This window comes from Passer domesticus, chromosome 10, assembly GCF_036417665.1.
Source record: "Passer domesticus isolate bPasDom1 chromosome 10, bPasDom1.hap1, whole genome shotgun sequence".
Taxonomy (NCBI): Eukaryota; Metazoa; Chordata; class Aves; order Passeriformes; family Passeridae; genus Passer; species Passer domesticus.
In genome coordinates, this window is record NC_087483.1 from 4,522,675 (window position 1) to 4,539,525 (window position 16,851).

The following is a 16,851-nucleotide window of genomic DNA, read 5'->3' on the forward strand; positions in this document are numbered from 1 at the left end:
CACCTAAATTCCATAAGAATTAAAAATTAAAAGGGAGGGTTCTACATTAGAGGGAAATCTCTGGTATCAGGCAGAAGGTTTCAGGAAGTCTGTACCTCTCAAGTACCTCAGCCAATGGGGAAAGAGAGAAGGGCGATGAGGCTGGGAAACTGGGACAAAAAGGAGGCTGCGTCCCCAAAAATTGGAGAGACCCCAGGGGAATGCCCCATGGCCTCTCCCTTTATTCGAATAAAGTGAAAGCACTCCTCTGTCTCCTTTTTGGACACAAACCTCTGGTGTTTGTGAATTAATTTTCCTAACAGCTGGGAATATCACACCAGACCTATTCCCAGCTCTCCTGCCAATGACTCACCTCCCAGTCCTTACCATGAACACCTCTTCCTAAAAAAACCCAAAACCCCACTTCTGCCAGCAGCTTTTGTTGGCAAACCAGAGACAATACAAAGATCCTTTGTGATCATCAGCACACCTTGGCTCTGGAGCTTCTGTTTTGAGTTTTGGGGCATCTCAGTGCTACCCCAGCCCTGCCAGCAAGACAGTGAGTGTCACATTAATAGCCACAGCTTTGTGGCTGCACTCCTGGGAATAACACAGCAATTTCCCAGGATGCTTTAATTTGTGCTCCTGGAGACAAATGATGCCTGAAGTTGCATTTTGTAAGCCCAGCTTTGTGAGGTTTTTGGTCTGTTCTTCTCTAAGTGCAGGTCTAACATCTTCTTCAAACTGGCTGTCCTCTGTAAACCAGCAAGTGCCTTTTTACCTCGCTGGCCTTCCAAAACATGCAATTCAAATGCCTGACTAAGGCCCTCGTGGCTGAGCTCTGGGCTCCCAGTTCAAACGTGGAGCAGTGTCTGTAAAACTTTTTATATCATCTCCAGTAATATTAGAATCATATTCCCTTGACCATCCTTAGGAAAACAGCTCTTGACACACTACTGGGATGAAAGGAGGGGAACACATGGTATCAGTAAAAAGGGAGTTAACAGAGCATTCCAAGCAATAACATTACTCTACACGGTGTAGCAACAAGCCAAGAAGTAATAATTATTGGGACTAAGTGGAATCCAGAGGTGCCCCCAGCGCTGCACTGAGCTCCTTTCAGTGCAGGAACCTCAGGCACTCAGTCCATAACAGCCAGTCCCACTGTCAGTATTGAAAAGGTGAATGTGGCCTGATTTAAAGCCTCCTTTTCCCCAGGGATTTGTGCCAGGGCTGCTGAGTGGGTTTGGAGGTGTCCAGGAGGCCAAGCCCAGTGGGGCTGGAGCTTCCTTCCACTGGCAGATCCCTGTGGCTGGCTGAGATCCTCATCCTGGGCCCTGCTGGGCACCCCAGGGCCTCATCCTGTTTCTCTGCTGGCTGTCCCCAGCAGGACCAGCCCCTGGAGCAGGAGATGCCCCTCAGGAGAGGATGCTGCTGCTGGAGGAGGCTCAGAAGGGCTGAAGCCAGCAGAGGATATTCCCTGAAGGCGTTACCTGGGACTTAAGATGGGAACCAGAAACATTTGACCTTCTCTCATAAAACCCAAGGACACCCAGAGATGGAAGGGACCCACAAGGACCCACAGAGACCAATTATTGTCCCTGCACCCAAGATTTCCATTCTGTGTCCCTGTCCTGATACCCAGCAGGGAGCAGGTGCTGCCCAGTTCCCCCAGTTCCTCCCCCAGCCTTTGGCCCAGCCTCAAGTGGTCACCCTGCAGAGCTCTGGCCCATCTCCAAGGACAGCAGCCCCCAGGCCCCTCCCTGGACATCTCCTGGACATCCCCTCCACGGAGAGCAGCCCCCAGCCCCTCCCTGAGCTCCCAGGGCTGCCATGGAGAGCCCTGTCCTGCCTCCACAGGGGGAGTCAGGCACGTCTCCCATCCCTGCTCCCTTTTCCCTGCTCCCTTTCCCACTCCCCCCTTCCCCATGAGTCACAATTCCCTGTGCTGGCCTCTTCTCCAGGAGGAGAAACGGGAGGCTTGCTCCTCACCCCTGCTCTCCAGGGCCAGGCAGTGCCTCAAAAACCCCCCTCTTCTTCCAGAGCCATGATGGGCACCAGAGCTTCCTGCTCCCCTCTCACCTGCCCACACCCATCCTGCCTCTAATTTCCCCCTTTTTAAGCCTCGGTGGTGTTTTCATCCCACTTGGCAAAGACCAGAGGGGTTGGGTGGTGGGTGCCTTTGGGGGGAGCCAGGAATGCGGGGTCGGGATTTGCAGGGCACAACAAACCCACTTGGCAACTCCTGCATCACCCCCCTCCTGGTCTGGAGCCATGAAAAACAACTTCCTGTCAATAAACAGGAACAAAAGCTTGGAAGCCTCTTCAAAGTGATGAGTTATGTCCAAAATATGTTTCGGGGCACTTTGAATGTTCCTGCAAACTGGAGGGAAGTGCTTGTTCCTGACGCTCTGGCGTTGGAGGGAGTTTATAAATACCCAGGTCTGCGTGAGCTCCTTTTGCCATGGGAAAAAAACCACATGGAGGGAGAGGAAGAAGAGGGGAGGAAGGCCTAAGAGGGGAAAGAAATTGAAAAACAGCCCCAAAATCTGGGGAATGGGATGAATTTTAAAAGGCAGGTGTGAGGTGGGTTTGGTTTTGGGAGAGGGTCTTCTCCCCACACCTGGCCTGGTGGTGCTGGGTCAGGGGAGGGAGGAAGGAAGGACTCCAGGAAGGACTCAGGAAGGACTCAAGGAAGGAAGGACTCCAGGAAGGACTCAGGAAGGACTGAAGGAAGGACTGTAGGAAGGAAGGACTCCAGGAAGGACTCAGGAAGGACTCAAGGAAGGAAGGAAGGAAGGAAGGAAGGAAGGAAGGAAGGAAGGAAGGAAGGAAGGAAGGAAGGAAGGATATGGTTCCCATTGGTTTCCCCAAGTGAAAACACGTGCTGGAACCTCAGCCAGCCATGCTTCTTGTTATTTTAATGAGAAATTCTGTAATTAGTGGCAAAAAAAATAAAAAGAAGCCATGCTGCAAGTGAAGGAAAACCCCTCTCCAGTGTGTGATGGACGCTTCAAAGGGATGTGGTGTTTTTTTGGTGTTTTTTACAAACAGATATTACTTAACAGGCTGGGATGTTCCCCAATCTGTTTGCTTGAGGGAACTAAAGAGAAACACTGAAACAACAAAACAAAAAAGCAACCAAATAAAAGTAACAGGTTTTTTTACTTAAGGAGTCCTTGTCTTCCCACCTGTGATTCATTTGTCAGCAGTTAAACATCATTACAACATTAACAGCCAATCTCAGGGCAGAAGAGCTGGGCTTTGTACAGCCATAAAGTACAGGACATCAAACTGCACTTTATGGAGTCGGGGCCGCTCACGAGTGACCCCTTCTAAACTTTTACAGTTCTCTGCATTCTTCTGATTATGGTAACGATTTATTTGAACTTTGATATATATATGTATTAAAAGAAGGAAAAAAAAAGGAAGGAACGAAAGGAAGGAAGGAGTGTTTTATTAAAAACATTTTGTCCAGGTTCTTTAGGAGGAGAAACAACAGCAAGAGGTTTTCAGCTGGTGGATTTGATTCAGCTCCCCAAGTGGTCACGGCTGGATCTGCTTGGGTTCCTGCTCAGAAATAAACAGGAGGCTTGCATTACACCCTGCTGGCACTCTGTGCTCCCCGAGCCTGCCTGACATCCCATTGCACAACCCCTGGCAAGCTGGAGCACCAGGGAAAGGCCTGGGCAGGGTTGTTTCCCTTTGTCAGGGGGAGGAAAGATGCCTCGGTGGGTGAGTGCTGACTGACTGCCTCTCTCACCTCCTCCTCCCTGCTTGTCTTTCCCTGCAGCACCCCTTGGAGCTGCTGGTGAAGGAGTTCAGCAATTCCCCCAGAAAACAGACCCTGAAAATCTGATTTAACCTCTCAGCTCGCTGCAGAGAGCACGGGGCTGATGACTGCCCGCTGCTCCGCAGCCCCAGCAGGGATGGGAGAGGCACTGAGGGGGTGCTGCAAGCTGAACTGGGCAGCCAGGACACAGGAAAACACCTCAGGTTTTCCTCCTCTTTTCCGGGATCCCCCTTGTGCAGCTGCCACGCCTGGCTTGGCTCAGAGGGCTGCACTTCAGCACTCAGCCTGTAGGGAAAATCCCAGTGCTTCATGGAATCTCACCTGCTAGGCAGCACTATTCCATAAAAATGGGGGCTTTTCCTGGCTGTAAATGATGGGATTTTACACACTCACTCACAGAAATGCACCTGTGATGGATGTCTGCACATACAAGGGGTTTTGCAGAAATGCAAGGGTGGGATGGGATGGGATGGGATGGGATGGAATGGGATGGGATGGGATGGGATGGGATGGGATGGGATGGGATGGGATGGGATGGGATGGGATGGGATGGGATGGTTCAGTATCTGCTCCAATCCTGGTTTAGGCATGGCAAGATCTCAGCCTCATGATGCCCAAGGGTGTCCATCCATCATGTTGCTCCCTGTGCTGTTTTTTTTGGAAAACACCCTCTGAGCAGGGAGCTTGATTTAGGGACAGATACAAGAGCCATAAATCCCAGGAAGCCCCCAGATCAGAGCAATGGGCTTTTTGGAGATTGTACACAGTGGAGAAGTGCTGATGAGACAGATTTTTCCTAGGAAACTTGCCACTTCACAGAGTTGCTGTTTCCCATGGGGAAGAAATGTGCTGAAAACTTCCAGTGTTCTTCTTTTATGTCTTTTTTTCTTCTCCCTATTTTATTTTGATAGGTTGAGGGGAGACAAACCTGAAATGAAACACTTCATTTTGGTCAGTTTAAGCTGATAGGGGGAATATTTCATTCTTTTGATTGGATGGGTTTCAAATCCATTCAGAATATGCTTCAGCTTTGCTTAGGGAAAGTGCAGCTCCATCCCTTCTCCTTTATTGTGGATCTGCTCTTGGGAGGACCTCCATGCCCAGGAGGCAAAGAGCAACTTTTGTGCTGGCCAGGCCCATGGGAATGGTGTTGATCCAAGGGCATGGCTGCACATTCCAAAGAGCAGGGAGGTTGAGAGCAGCCCTGATAATCCATAGTTCCTCTCCAGAGCTACAGGAAGGAGAATGAGAAAAAGAGAAACTCTCTGGAGATCCTTGTCTCGAGCCCCTCCCTGCTGCCAGCCTTCAGCAAAGCACACAGGGTAATTGATTTAACACAAAGACCTGAAAATAAGTATTTTGCAATAGTTTCAGCTCCTGTTCAGGTTTCCAGCATTTCAAATCATCTTTATGTCACATCAGTTCAAACATATCTATAGAAAATATTGGGGTTTTTTACTCAACAAGTGTCCTGGAGCCTCATTTGGAATTTCAAGTTGTCCCAGCCTTCCTTAACTCCAGCTGAAGTCTGTGGCTGAGATAGAAAGACAAAGAAGAGCTGGGTTGAGCCATCAGTTGCTGATGTTTTCATGCTGAAGAGCTCAGTGATCACTACTGGGTTGTTTTTTTTTCCTGTTTGTTGGCCAGCTCCCTCCAAATTTCTCTGGTTGCTTTCTCCAGAATGGTTCTGTTTTCCTCAGTAAAATTTAAAGCACAGATCAAACAGAGCAGGTTGTCTTGTTTTTCTGTTCACATTTCTTAGGGAAAAACCCCCTAAACTGCTGTGTTTTGAAATGGTATTACCTTATCCTAAAAGTGCTGAAACCCAATCTGTTATCAAAAGCAGCATTCTCCTGGGATTTTGGGATTTTTTTTTTTTTTTTTTTTTTTTGCAGTCCAAATGCTACAAATGATGCTGGCTAAAGCAAAATAAAATAACAAAATAGGGAGTCATGAGGTTTTACTGGGACAGACTGGGGAATGTGGCCTTGTTTCATCCAGGATCCCTGGCCACTTCTGCAGCTCCTGCAAGGTTCAGTGCAATTGCAGAGTGGAAAATATGATTTTCTTGCAGGAGGATCCCTGATATTCTTTCTGTGTGAATTCACAGAGCTTCTGTGCTGGCATGGGTGTCAGAGAAGGAACTGCAGATATGCATCTCCCCTGGATTTTTTACTTCATTAATTTTCTGGGAGAAATGCAGGAATTGCTGTCCCACAGCAGGTGGGAGATGTCCTGTCCACGCTCATGGACTCTGCAATAAACCCCCCAAAGACACAGCAAACCTGGTCTGAGCATTTGCTCTTGTCTGAACCTTGGCAAACGCTCCTGCAAACCTGCTCCAAGTGCAGAGTAACCTCTGTGAGGGAAGATTTATTGCTCTGGACCCAAACCAGGCAGCATTTCATCGTTTTGGAGCCCCACACTCCGGGCTGGGTGAGCTGTTAGGTCCTGATGTTCAGCCCACAGGCTGGAAGGAACCTCCAGGTGCCATCTGCTCTGCCCTCCCTGCTCCAGGTCTCAGGTGTGGCTTCTCCAGAGGTTTCTCCTCAGGCTGGAGTTCCCCTCCTTCCTTCTGAGACTCCTTGACGGGCCTTTCCTCTCTTCCTGTAATGTTCCTAGCAGTCGTGCAACAAAGAATTCCCCAAATCCAGAGGTTTTGGTGTGTTTACTGTGAGCTGGATGGGAGCCCCGATGACTCTGATGCATTCAAAAGACCAGGGGAAACAAGGAATAACAGGATCCGTTGCCATAACAGAGGATGATCCAACTCCTTCAGCCCTAAAAATAGCTTCTCCCTGTTAACCTCTCTGTGGGAAGGAAGGACTCCAGGAAGGAAGGAAGGACTCCAGGACGGACTCCAGGAAGGACAGGATGGAAGGAAGGAAGGAAGGAAGGAAGGAAGGAAGGAAGGAAGGAAGGAAGGAAGGAAGGAAGGAAGGAAGGAAGGAAGGAAGGAAGGAAGGAAGGAAGGAAGGAAGGAAGGAAGGAAGGAAGGAAGGAAGGAAGGAAGGAAGGAAGGAAGGAAGGAAGGAAGGAAGGAAGGAAGGAAGGAAGGAAGGAAGGAAGGAAGGAAGGAAGGAAGGAAGGAAGGAAGGAAGGAAGGAAGGAAGGAAGGAAGGAAGGAAGGAAGGAAGGAAGGAAGGAAGGAAGGAAGGAAGGAAGGAAGGAAGGAAGGAAGGAAGGAAGGAAGGAAGGAAGGAAGGAAGGAAGGAAGGAAGGAAGGAAGGAAGGAAGGAAGGAAGGAAGGAAGGAAGGAAGGAAGGAAGGAAGGAAACCTGGCAGTTCCAGGAGCTGGAATGATGAGTGGAAGAAGAGGTTTGCTGTTAAATATCTGGGATGAGGTTTGGCAAGACCCAGTTCCACCCTTGGCTTTTCCCATGCTCCTCATGGACTGATCCTTTCTGTTCCTGGTTCCTTCTGGCTTCTTCCTCCCTTAAACATCCGAGGGAAAAGACTATTCCCAAAATGTTCTTCCAAAGGGTGGAGTTACCCCAGTCTTGCTGGCCTTGGAAGCAGAAGTCCAAGGAAACACTTTTGAAGACCTCTGACCCCACAGCCTATCTGGCCTCATGCCCTGTGCAACAGTCACCACCAGTCGTTCTCAATAGTTGGGAAATAGTTGGGATTTCCCTCCTGGAATTTCCCAGTAAAACCGAGGACTGACCCCAAGCTGTCGTGCTGTGTCCTTGCTCTGCAGCTGGAATTTGGTGGTATTCCCTTTTTTTCCCCCACTGACAAAACACACCAAGTTGTGGAGGAAGGGGAGACCTCGATGGATGAAATGCCTCCCCAAATTCCCAATTCTGGAAAAGGGCTGCTTTGTTCTGAGCCTCTCCAGGGGTGTTCTGGCTGAGGGTTTGCTGTGCCAGAGATCCTATAAGAAATCCCAGGAACTGGTTGCCAAGGCCTGGATGGCTTCCACTTCTCCCCTGGGCAGCAGGATGCTAATTGCCCTCTCCTAATGATGTCTGCAGGCTGAGGAGCTCATGAGGGGCAGCTCTGGGAGAAGCCACAGCTCCATTCCTTTGCTTTAACTTGGAACTCAGGAGATTTGTGTGTTTTAAACAACCCAAACCAGAGCACATGGAGCAGGGCTGGGGTCTCTGCCCACTCCTTTTGGATATATCTGCTAAAGATCTCATCAATTCCGGTTCCTGAAGTTCATACCACAGCACAGCCAACCCAAAGCCATGGAAAATACAATTTATTTGGAGAGTGAAAAAGGCCTCTGGATCTGCAGCTGCTATAAACTCACAGGAGACTTTTTTTAAACAATAAGTGGGAAAGTCTCATTAATTTTTCCTGCCAGTTTCTGAGCTTTTGGGGTATTCCAGCATCTGCCTCTGTGAAGATTAGAAACCCTGTTTCTGTGAAGGCTGGGATCCTTTCCCAGCAATAAAAGACAGAGGTTATTTTTAGTGGAGGGCTGAACTTAGCAGGGTCACGAGAAAATGGGAGATAGACGGGAAATATTGGTTAAACAGTCATTATGAGAAACCCCTGGGAGATGAACCTGCACTTATTCCCTAGGTCTGCCTATCCCTGCTCTCCATAGGTTTCAGTGCCATGGATTTGGTGTCTGTGTGGAGCTGGGGGGGGATTACCTTGTCCTTGGACCTGTCCACTGTGAGAAAGGGTCATCAGAAAGTCAAGGAATCACCAACCACTGCTGCTCTGTCCCCTTCCTCTCCTCGTGAAGGACTCCCAGACTTCTCCAATCTCCTTCCAAGAGGAAGCTGATGGGTGCTAAATAGATTTATGGAAGAGAACAACACTCCAAACACTCTGATATTGCTGTTTCTGCTCATCCACCATGTTTTCAGCATTTTAAACAGGAGCAGTCTTAGTACAAAGCTGAAAATTCTGCTTTTGATTTGGGAAGAAAACTTTGATTTCACTGTTTTGCATCAAAATCCCTATGGAATTCTCGCTCTGTCAAGTTGAGGGGTGATGATAAATTGCAAGTGGCAGAGCTGGAGCTCAAACAGGGCAACTCCTGGTTCCCTTTGCTTGAGCAGGACCTTGAGAGCAGTTCCTGGAATGCTGTTCCCACAGACCCCTGGGCACGTGCAGGTGCTGATTGTCACACCCTGAAAGACATCTGGGAGGCATGGTCTGGCCACAGCTGCTGAGGCCAGCATGGGAAATCCACATCCCCTCCTCCACTGGCAGCAGGCTGGCGCACTGACATAGGAGGAGCCACTCAGGTAGGCACTGGCAGAGGCCACAGCACATCCACAGCTCCCCAGGGTTTGGCTCTGAGGTGGGAGCTTGCTAAAAACCACGAGCTCTGCCAGGAAACAGCTGCCTTCGTTCATTCTCTCTCTGTTTATTGAGCTCATTTCCCGGGCATCTCCTCTTGACAGCTGTAACAATGGGAATCTGCCTCTGGATCATTGTTAGCACAGAGGGTGTCCCAGCATGGGTGGTTTGAGTTTTCTTTGATGAAAATTGAGGCAGTGCTGTTGGATAACATTGACCTGCAGTGTGCTCAGGTGTGAATCTCCTGGTCTGGAGGCACAGGGAACTGTTGTATTCACGGGACCCTTGTGGAAGGAAGAAATGATGCATCTGACTCCATGTTCTCAGAAGGCTAATTTATTACTTTATAATACTATATTATATTAAAGAATACTATACCATACTATACTATACCAAAGAATACAAAAAGGATACTTACAGAAGGTTAAAAATATAACAATGGAAACTCGTGACTCTCTCCAGAGTTCTGACACAGCTTGGCCCTGATTGGCCAAAGAATGAAAACAACTCACAGCAGAATCCAATGGAACAATCACCTGTGGGTAAACAATCCCCAAACACATTCCACATGAGCACAACACAGGAGAAGCAAATGAGATAAGAATTGTTTTCCTTATTCTCTGAGGCTTCTCAGCTTACCAGGAGAAAAATCCTGGGCAAAGGGATTTTTCTGAGAATGTGAATGCCACAGGGAACACCTCCACTGAGCATGGAGCTGGAGCTGGATATTCCAGGCAGGAACTCCTGGGCTAGAATATAACCTCAGGGAAGCAGAGGGATGTTGTGGCATCTTAACTCATTTTTGCCAGGGTTGTGATTAAATGTGTGAGATGGAATTTCTTGTTGGGACTCAGATGTTTATTAGTTCTTATCTCTGTTACAGTCTCACAAATCGTGAGTTCTACAGCACTCAACTCCAATGAACTACAAACTAAAAATCTATCTCTGTACAAGGCCTTTTAAGAATAAACTGTCCAGTTAAGAAATTAAGAAAATTTTCAATTTTAACCCAATAACCAACCACAATTGATGGCCTGCAATGGGGACTTTTTATTTAATTACACAAAACTACCCAAACCCATGGAGAAGAATGTGAAGAAGAAGGAGCAGCCTCCAGCCTAAAACCTCCATCTTGCTGTATAAATGTTACTATATTCTAAAACCTTAAACTCTAATTTCCCACCCTGTGTGATATTACACACTTCTATTCAAACTCCACACCCATCATTTTAGTTCTATTATTCAATTTTGGAAGCCTTCTCCATGCCTCAGGTCAAATGCAGTGTCCTCTTGGGGGTCAGTGCCTGTCAGCACAGAAAGTCTAAAATTCCCAGCAGCCAGGGTTCCAAGAGGATGTCTAATTTGGGTGTTCATCAACCACTCCATCGCTGCCCTGGTGGTTTGAGTCTGTGTTGGTTGTGGCTTCCCTCGTTGGAGCTCCGTGGTGTGGAACCACCCCCGCGTCCCTCCGGCCGGGAGGGCCTGGCTGACCCCTCTGCCCGTGCTGGGAACCCCACGGGGCTCCTGCAAAGTCAGGAAATCTCTGCCACCACAACACAGACAAACCACATCCATGTCTGTCCGCGGCTCTTTCCAGAACTCCTGGATTCCACTTGCAAATTACAAAAAAAACCCAAACCAGTTTGGGTTGTTTAGTAACACCGGAAAACCCTCAGTGAGTGGGAGTGAGTCCTCCAGGACCAGACATGGACATTGGGAATGCTCCGTGGTAGGAGCAATTACCCCATTGCAACAGGCTTTTCCCACTTACCTTCAAAGCCAAGTTGGGCTCCAATATATCCAATGCTGTGGCATGGAATAATGTGTGCTTGGGAAAGCTGGGCGATAGTTGGCTGAAGAAAAGAAAAATATCTTTCAGATATTTTATAATCCAAAAAACGTGGTCTCCAATGAGCTTTTCCAAGCACATTAGTGCTACAGCCATTAATAATCATAGGGCTCAAAGAAGGAAAAAAAAAATCAGCTGGAAGAGAGTTGAAAGGGAAACCTATTAAAATAAAAAAAGCAATTTCCCAAAAATATATACAGCTTCATTTCCAATTTTTTTTCTGGGATTTTTTTTTTGTTTTTTTTTTTTGTTTTTTGGGGGGTTTTTTTAGGTTTTTTTTTGAGTTATTTTTTGCTGTAACTAAAACTTTCAATGACCTAATAGTCCTTTAAAAAGACAGCTGCAGGGAATAAAATGGGGCTGTTTTGTTCCTCTTGCATTGTTCCTAACAGCGGGACCCATTCCTCCTTGTCCTGATTGAATGCTTCCCAGAGTGTCTAGACATGTCACCACCACTGCTGAGGAGCCAGGAGGTACCAGGGCTCATCCCAGGAGCTGGGAAGGCCCCTTATCTGTCCTCCTCCCCATGGAGACTCTCTCCAAACCCAAGACTTGGGTGAAAACCCAGATTATGCGATTCCTAAAAATATCTCCTGCGTTGTTCATTTTTAGGTTGTGCTGGGGTCATATTTTCCATGTTTTCGGCAGTGGGAAGCCCAGATTCCTGCCAGACAACACAACTTCCAGAGCAGGGATTTAGAGGGCAGCACCCAGCTCCCCATGCCTGATGACCACAGAGCAGAAGGTCACAGGATGAGCTGTCCCATCCTTCCCCAGCTGCTCACATTTCTGCAGCCTGGGACAGCTTTCCCTGCCTTCCAGGGAGGCTCCAGCTGCACCTACCTGGCCCTCCAGGTAGGTGCGCCTGGAGACCTGCATCTGACACTGCAGATGTTCCCAATATTTACCCTTTGTGAGATGTTTCACCCCAGTTTCCGCTGCATTGTCCAACTCTCACTTCGCAGCCACTCCTGGAATGTCTCCGGCCGAGATGAAGTGCTGGTCCAGTCCTCTCCTTCCTGCCAAAGGTTGTTAGCACATCCATCCCACAGCTCGTAGCTCATCTCCAGTCACGCCCTTGGATCCCAGAAATCCTGTGTGCTAAGGACAGGAAGGCTCTTGCCGGCAATCCCGAGAGCACTTGAGGCAGTAGGAGCACTTCCCAAATAAAAAATAGCAGGGACAATAATAGCCCTTATCCCTGCATCCCCCCTCTCAAGCACCAGGACTTGGCCAGAGCCTGTCATCTGTCAATTACAATCTATTTCTGTCTTGTGCAGAAGGATCTGGCCAGGATTCCTGGGATTGGGCTGCTAGCATGACTCATTCCCAGCTGATTGCTCTGTGGCTTCAGCCAGGTGCTCCTGGGACTTGGTGTCCTCATCTGGTGTCCATAAGGAATCGATGCTTCAGGGCCAGGAGGGAGAAAGGGAACGGTGGTGAGGAGCACATCCCTCTGAGTCCTCTGCCCAGAAATCGTCCTGTGTGGAGGCTCAGAGGTATTCCAGAGTTAAGAATAGGAAAGACAAGGATGAAAGACCTCAGTGTGGGTTTCTGTTGCGCTGAGGGAAAGATGGGGTCACAAAACCCTCAGGAATCCAATCTCAGGGATCCACAAGATTCCTTGAGGGATTTCTTGTGGATCCAATCTCAAGGATCCACAAGATTCCTTGAGGATTTTCTTGTGGACTCATCTCAAGGATCCACAAGATTCCTTGAGGGTTTTCTTGTGGACTCATCTCAAGGATCCATCCACAAGATTCCTTGAGGGATTTCTTGTGGACCCAAGAGCCAGAGGAAGGATGAGATGGAGGAACAACATCCATGGCAGGGTCTGGATGATGAGGTTGGCTCTAGAGTTGCAGGATTCACTATGGGAGGGCTCAAAGCCCTTCCTCAGGAAGCACTGACTGGGAAGTAGGGCCTTTCTCAGCCCTAAGGATGATCCCTGAGGAATGCCCAGGAGCAAAGGCCTGCACCTGTGTCCATGAGGCCCCTGTATGTCCATGTTCACCAGAGGCATCACTAACATCCATGGGCTCCTCTCCAGAGCAGAAATGCTGGCTCCTGCTGCCTGTGGTCTTCTGGGCCTGGAAGAGCAGATCCATGAGTACAAAAAGGGAGGGAAAAGTCCCTTTAACATGCAAGGGCTGAGAGGAACTCTGGGTGAGAACTCCAGCCCAGGACCCTCCCTCAGGGGCACCAAAGGGGTGAGGAGGGATATTCTCCCCCATTAAACACGATGGCAGTGGCATCCCAGTCCCACTGGTGTCCAACACGCTGTGTTTTCCAGCACAGCCTGGAGCAGAGGGCTTGGGAATGCAGCCCAGGCCGGGCTGGCCCAAGCTGCATCCCAAAACCAGCAGCGTTTTCCAAATTCTGTGGTCATTCCCAGCTCACGGAGAGCCATCAGCAGGATTTTGCAAGAAATGAGTCCTGGATAATCCTTGCAGAGGTTGTTATCCCATAGGTGGTGGGGGCAGAGTGCTGGTGGGTGGCACGGGGGATGGAAAACGGGGAAACCTTCTCTGGTGCCCCTTCAAACTCAGCTCCTTTCATTTCTTTTTTACACACAAAATAGATGCCGTAGGTGGCAAGGAGAGGAGGCCTGTAGAGGGGAAGCATGATCCCAAAAAAAAAAAAAAAAAAAAATTTGTGCTGGTGTTGGTGTGCAAAAGGCAAAGCTGAAGGTGAGCTGAGACCACGGTGCAGAGCTCCGGGCAGGCAGGGGAATGAAATGTGGTCCTAATTACTCGCTAACTATCCCACATTTCACTAGTCATTTTAATGGCCCAAATGGATTCCTTTCAACTGGGAGCTAGTGCTGGAGCGATAGGGATAAAGTTCTCTCGCAGGGGGACATGTGGTGCCAGAAGCCTGCTCTGAGAGGAATATTGTTATCTGGAATGACATTAATACATCCTGTTATTCCCTCACGCCGGATCATGTGCCGGGAAGGGACCGTGCTGTTAAAATGTCAGCATTCAGGCAGCATCTCGGCACAGTAGCTGGTGCTGAGGGGTCAGGCAGGCAGCCCTGGGAGTAATCCCTATTGCCCTGGGCAAATTCAGACCCTTCCCAGGAGCTGGATGCTCTATTCTGCTCCACCCACCTGTGCTGTGCTTCCAGGTGATCTGGAAAAGGGATGGGTGGCACTGAATGCTGGTTTGGTCCAGGGTTTTTTTTCCTCCAGTGTAATTCCTCTGCACCCAGCAAAATGCTGCTCGGTGGATAATGACAGCTCTCACAGGAGATCAGTGCTGCTTTTCCATAGCTTCTGGACACCTCACAGTAATTGGAAACAAGCTATGGAAAGCTCAGTAAAGGTGGCTGCTGAAACTCACCACGTGTCTTTAAAAAACAGAATATTCTTCCTTCCCCTTCCCCTTAGGTTTTATTGGACTTCAAGTGGGGAGCTGTTAAATTGTGTGGATGTTCTTCCAACCTCACCTGCCCAATGAGTGCCTCTGCTCTGCTCTTGTGGCTTGGCTGCTGAGGAAATAAACCGGAAAAGGGAAAGGAAACATCAGCTTCGTGTTTTCCTAATTGTGGGGAAAAAAACCACAACAAAACAAAGCAAATCCCTTGTTTTTATGCAGAGCACTGGTGTATGGGGAAGTTAAAGGTGTGGGGGTCTCTACTGCTCAGTTACATGGCTGCTCTACAGAAAAATTTGGGATTTTAGGGTTTTTCCAAGCAGGACAGAAAATTTTTTAGCCCCTGTCATTGCCTTAGTTTCTCACAAGTAAATTCATGCCTGGTGAGACCCTGGGGTTGCAGCAGAGAAGGATTTGTCCCCTGGAAGGCTCCAGGCCAGATGCTGCTGTTCCAATGCCGTAAGTGGGAGGACAAGCCTGGTTCCCCTCTGGAAGATCATTCCACAACACCAAGGGCTCTGCTCTCTGCTCTGATGTGAGTACCTGACACACTGTCGGTGCAGATGACCTCATATCCCCCTCCCCACTCCCTTCTCCTGCTTTTCCACTCCATCTCCTCGGCCTGGCTTGGCTGGTGTCTCCCAGTGCCGTTTGTCCGGAGCTGGATGAGCTCATGGATGTTGGGAGGGAGCTGTGCTGACACCCCTGCCTGGCCAGCACAGCCCAGCACATGCTGAATCCATCCCTTCCCCGAGCAGCAGCTTTATACACATCACACTTGAAGCTTTGCTCTGAATTTCCAAGCCTAAAAGGCGACGTGGAAGGAGAAGCACCAACTCTTTTTCTGCCATGGAACGGTTTGGGTTGGAAGTGACTTTTAAAGCTCATGAAGCCACAAGCAGGGACACCTTCAATTAGATTTGTTAATGCCTCATTTTCCTTGCCCATAAGTGGGATAAACCGGCATGTTTTCAGTCCCAGCCTGCCTGAACACAGGAGGTTTAGGGCAGGCCCGTGTTGCTGTTCCGAGCGTGATGCTCAGCGCTGGGCCTTGGCCGGGCTCACTTCCACTGCTCACTGTGATTATCCAAGATAAATCTGGGACATGTTGGGATCCAGCTCACAAGGAACTCGCCTGGGCCCTCCTGAGGGAGTTTGTTGTTTCATTTGGGTCTCCTCATCCGTTCCTGAGCTCTGATTGTCAACACTCTGCAGAGGGATGGAGGCAGCTCCTGGCTGGGGAATAATGGCTTCATTTGGGAGTGGAAACCAGCTTAATTTTGGGAAGCGTTACCCTGGCTCTACTCAGGGACACAGGTTCATATTAAATGACAGTCCATCCTGCACTGCACCACCTCCATTGCACCCTACAGCTGTGCCAAAGTGCTCCCCTGCTCCCAAATCCCACAGCAACAGCTTTTCCACCCAGGGCAGGAAAATTTACTGCCACCAAGGAGAAGCACCATGTATCCACCTCCTTTCAGCCCCCACGCTTCCAAGGGAGCTCCTGCCCCATCCTGGGGACAAGATGTGTCTCCCACCACCTTCCAGCCAAGGCTGTCTCCCTTGCTCATGAGCTTCATCAAGGAATCATCAGGATCAGAGAGCTCTCCCAGTGGCCAAATTTGAACTCCCAAGCTGAAAACTCAATAAAAGCATGTGTTCCTCGACAGATGATCTGACAGAATCCATGTTGGATCAAATTTCCCCTCAGGACCCTGCCTATCAGAGAGATTGTTTCTGGGGAGAAATACCAGTTCAAGGACATCCCAATGAAACAAAATGGATTCTTGACCAGCTTGGAGCCAAAGTCAGGTGGATGAGTTTGAGTCAGATCTCACTGCACAAGAAGAGGTTCACTTTTCTGAAAATCTACTCTCAGATTCCAGACCAAGGAGAGGAAAGCTCTGGGATTCATTTGCCAAAGATTTCTTGCAAAACTACCAAGGAACTGAATGTGCAGCAAACCATATGTCCCCTGTAGAGCTCATGTGTGTGAGGGGTTCCCAAGCCAAATTAAACTGAGATGTTCTCCAAAACCCCAACCAAAATGATGGAAAAGGTACCACGAGATGCAGCTCAACAGGGTGTTCAACTAACAGACTGAATTGTTCCTGTCCAAGCCCAGGGGCTCTTTGCTGAGGGTTCATAAATGCTAATCTGTGAAAAAGTTTAAAGATTAATGTCAGATTTGTGGATTTATGGGAGGCTGTGATGGAAATGATTGCTAGGCCTCAGAAAAGACTGAACAGAAAACAGCCTTCCAGCCTCTGATGCTATTTTTGAGAATAAATCAACAGCAAAAAAAAATCGTATTCTGATGTGGTATCAATGTCAAGTTGAATTCAAATTTGACCCAAACTACCAGCTGAAATCTACAGGGGGGAAAAAAGCCTCTTTCAGATCAATTCTGTTGCTTCATCTAATTTTTTTAAACATCTCCTCCAGTAAAAATAAAATTATCTCACATTCTAAAGACACCAAGGAAGAATTATTTTAAAAAATTAATTTTTAGATCAAATTTTAAATTAAAAATAGAACATCTCAGCAGTTTGGAAGCAGTAAATGCCAGGTGTCCAGAGCCCCTC

General features: G+C 48.5%; 1 long non-coding RNA gene across 1 annotated transcript; it reads right to left on the reverse strand.

Annotated features, from left to right (window-relative positions):
* Positions 1-3,432: 3,432 nt before the first annotated feature.
* On the reverse strand, positions 3,433-13,171 carry LOC135309377 (uncharacterized). The gene is made up of 3 exons (XR_010369649.1): positions 11,795-13,171; positions 10,809-10,890; positions 3,433-3,549 (listed from the first exon to the last, which is right to left on the reverse strand). It is a non-coding gene; the product is annotated as an uncharacterized LOC135309377 (long non-coding RNA).
* Between the last annotated feature and the right edge of the window lie 3,680 nt (positions 13,172-16,851).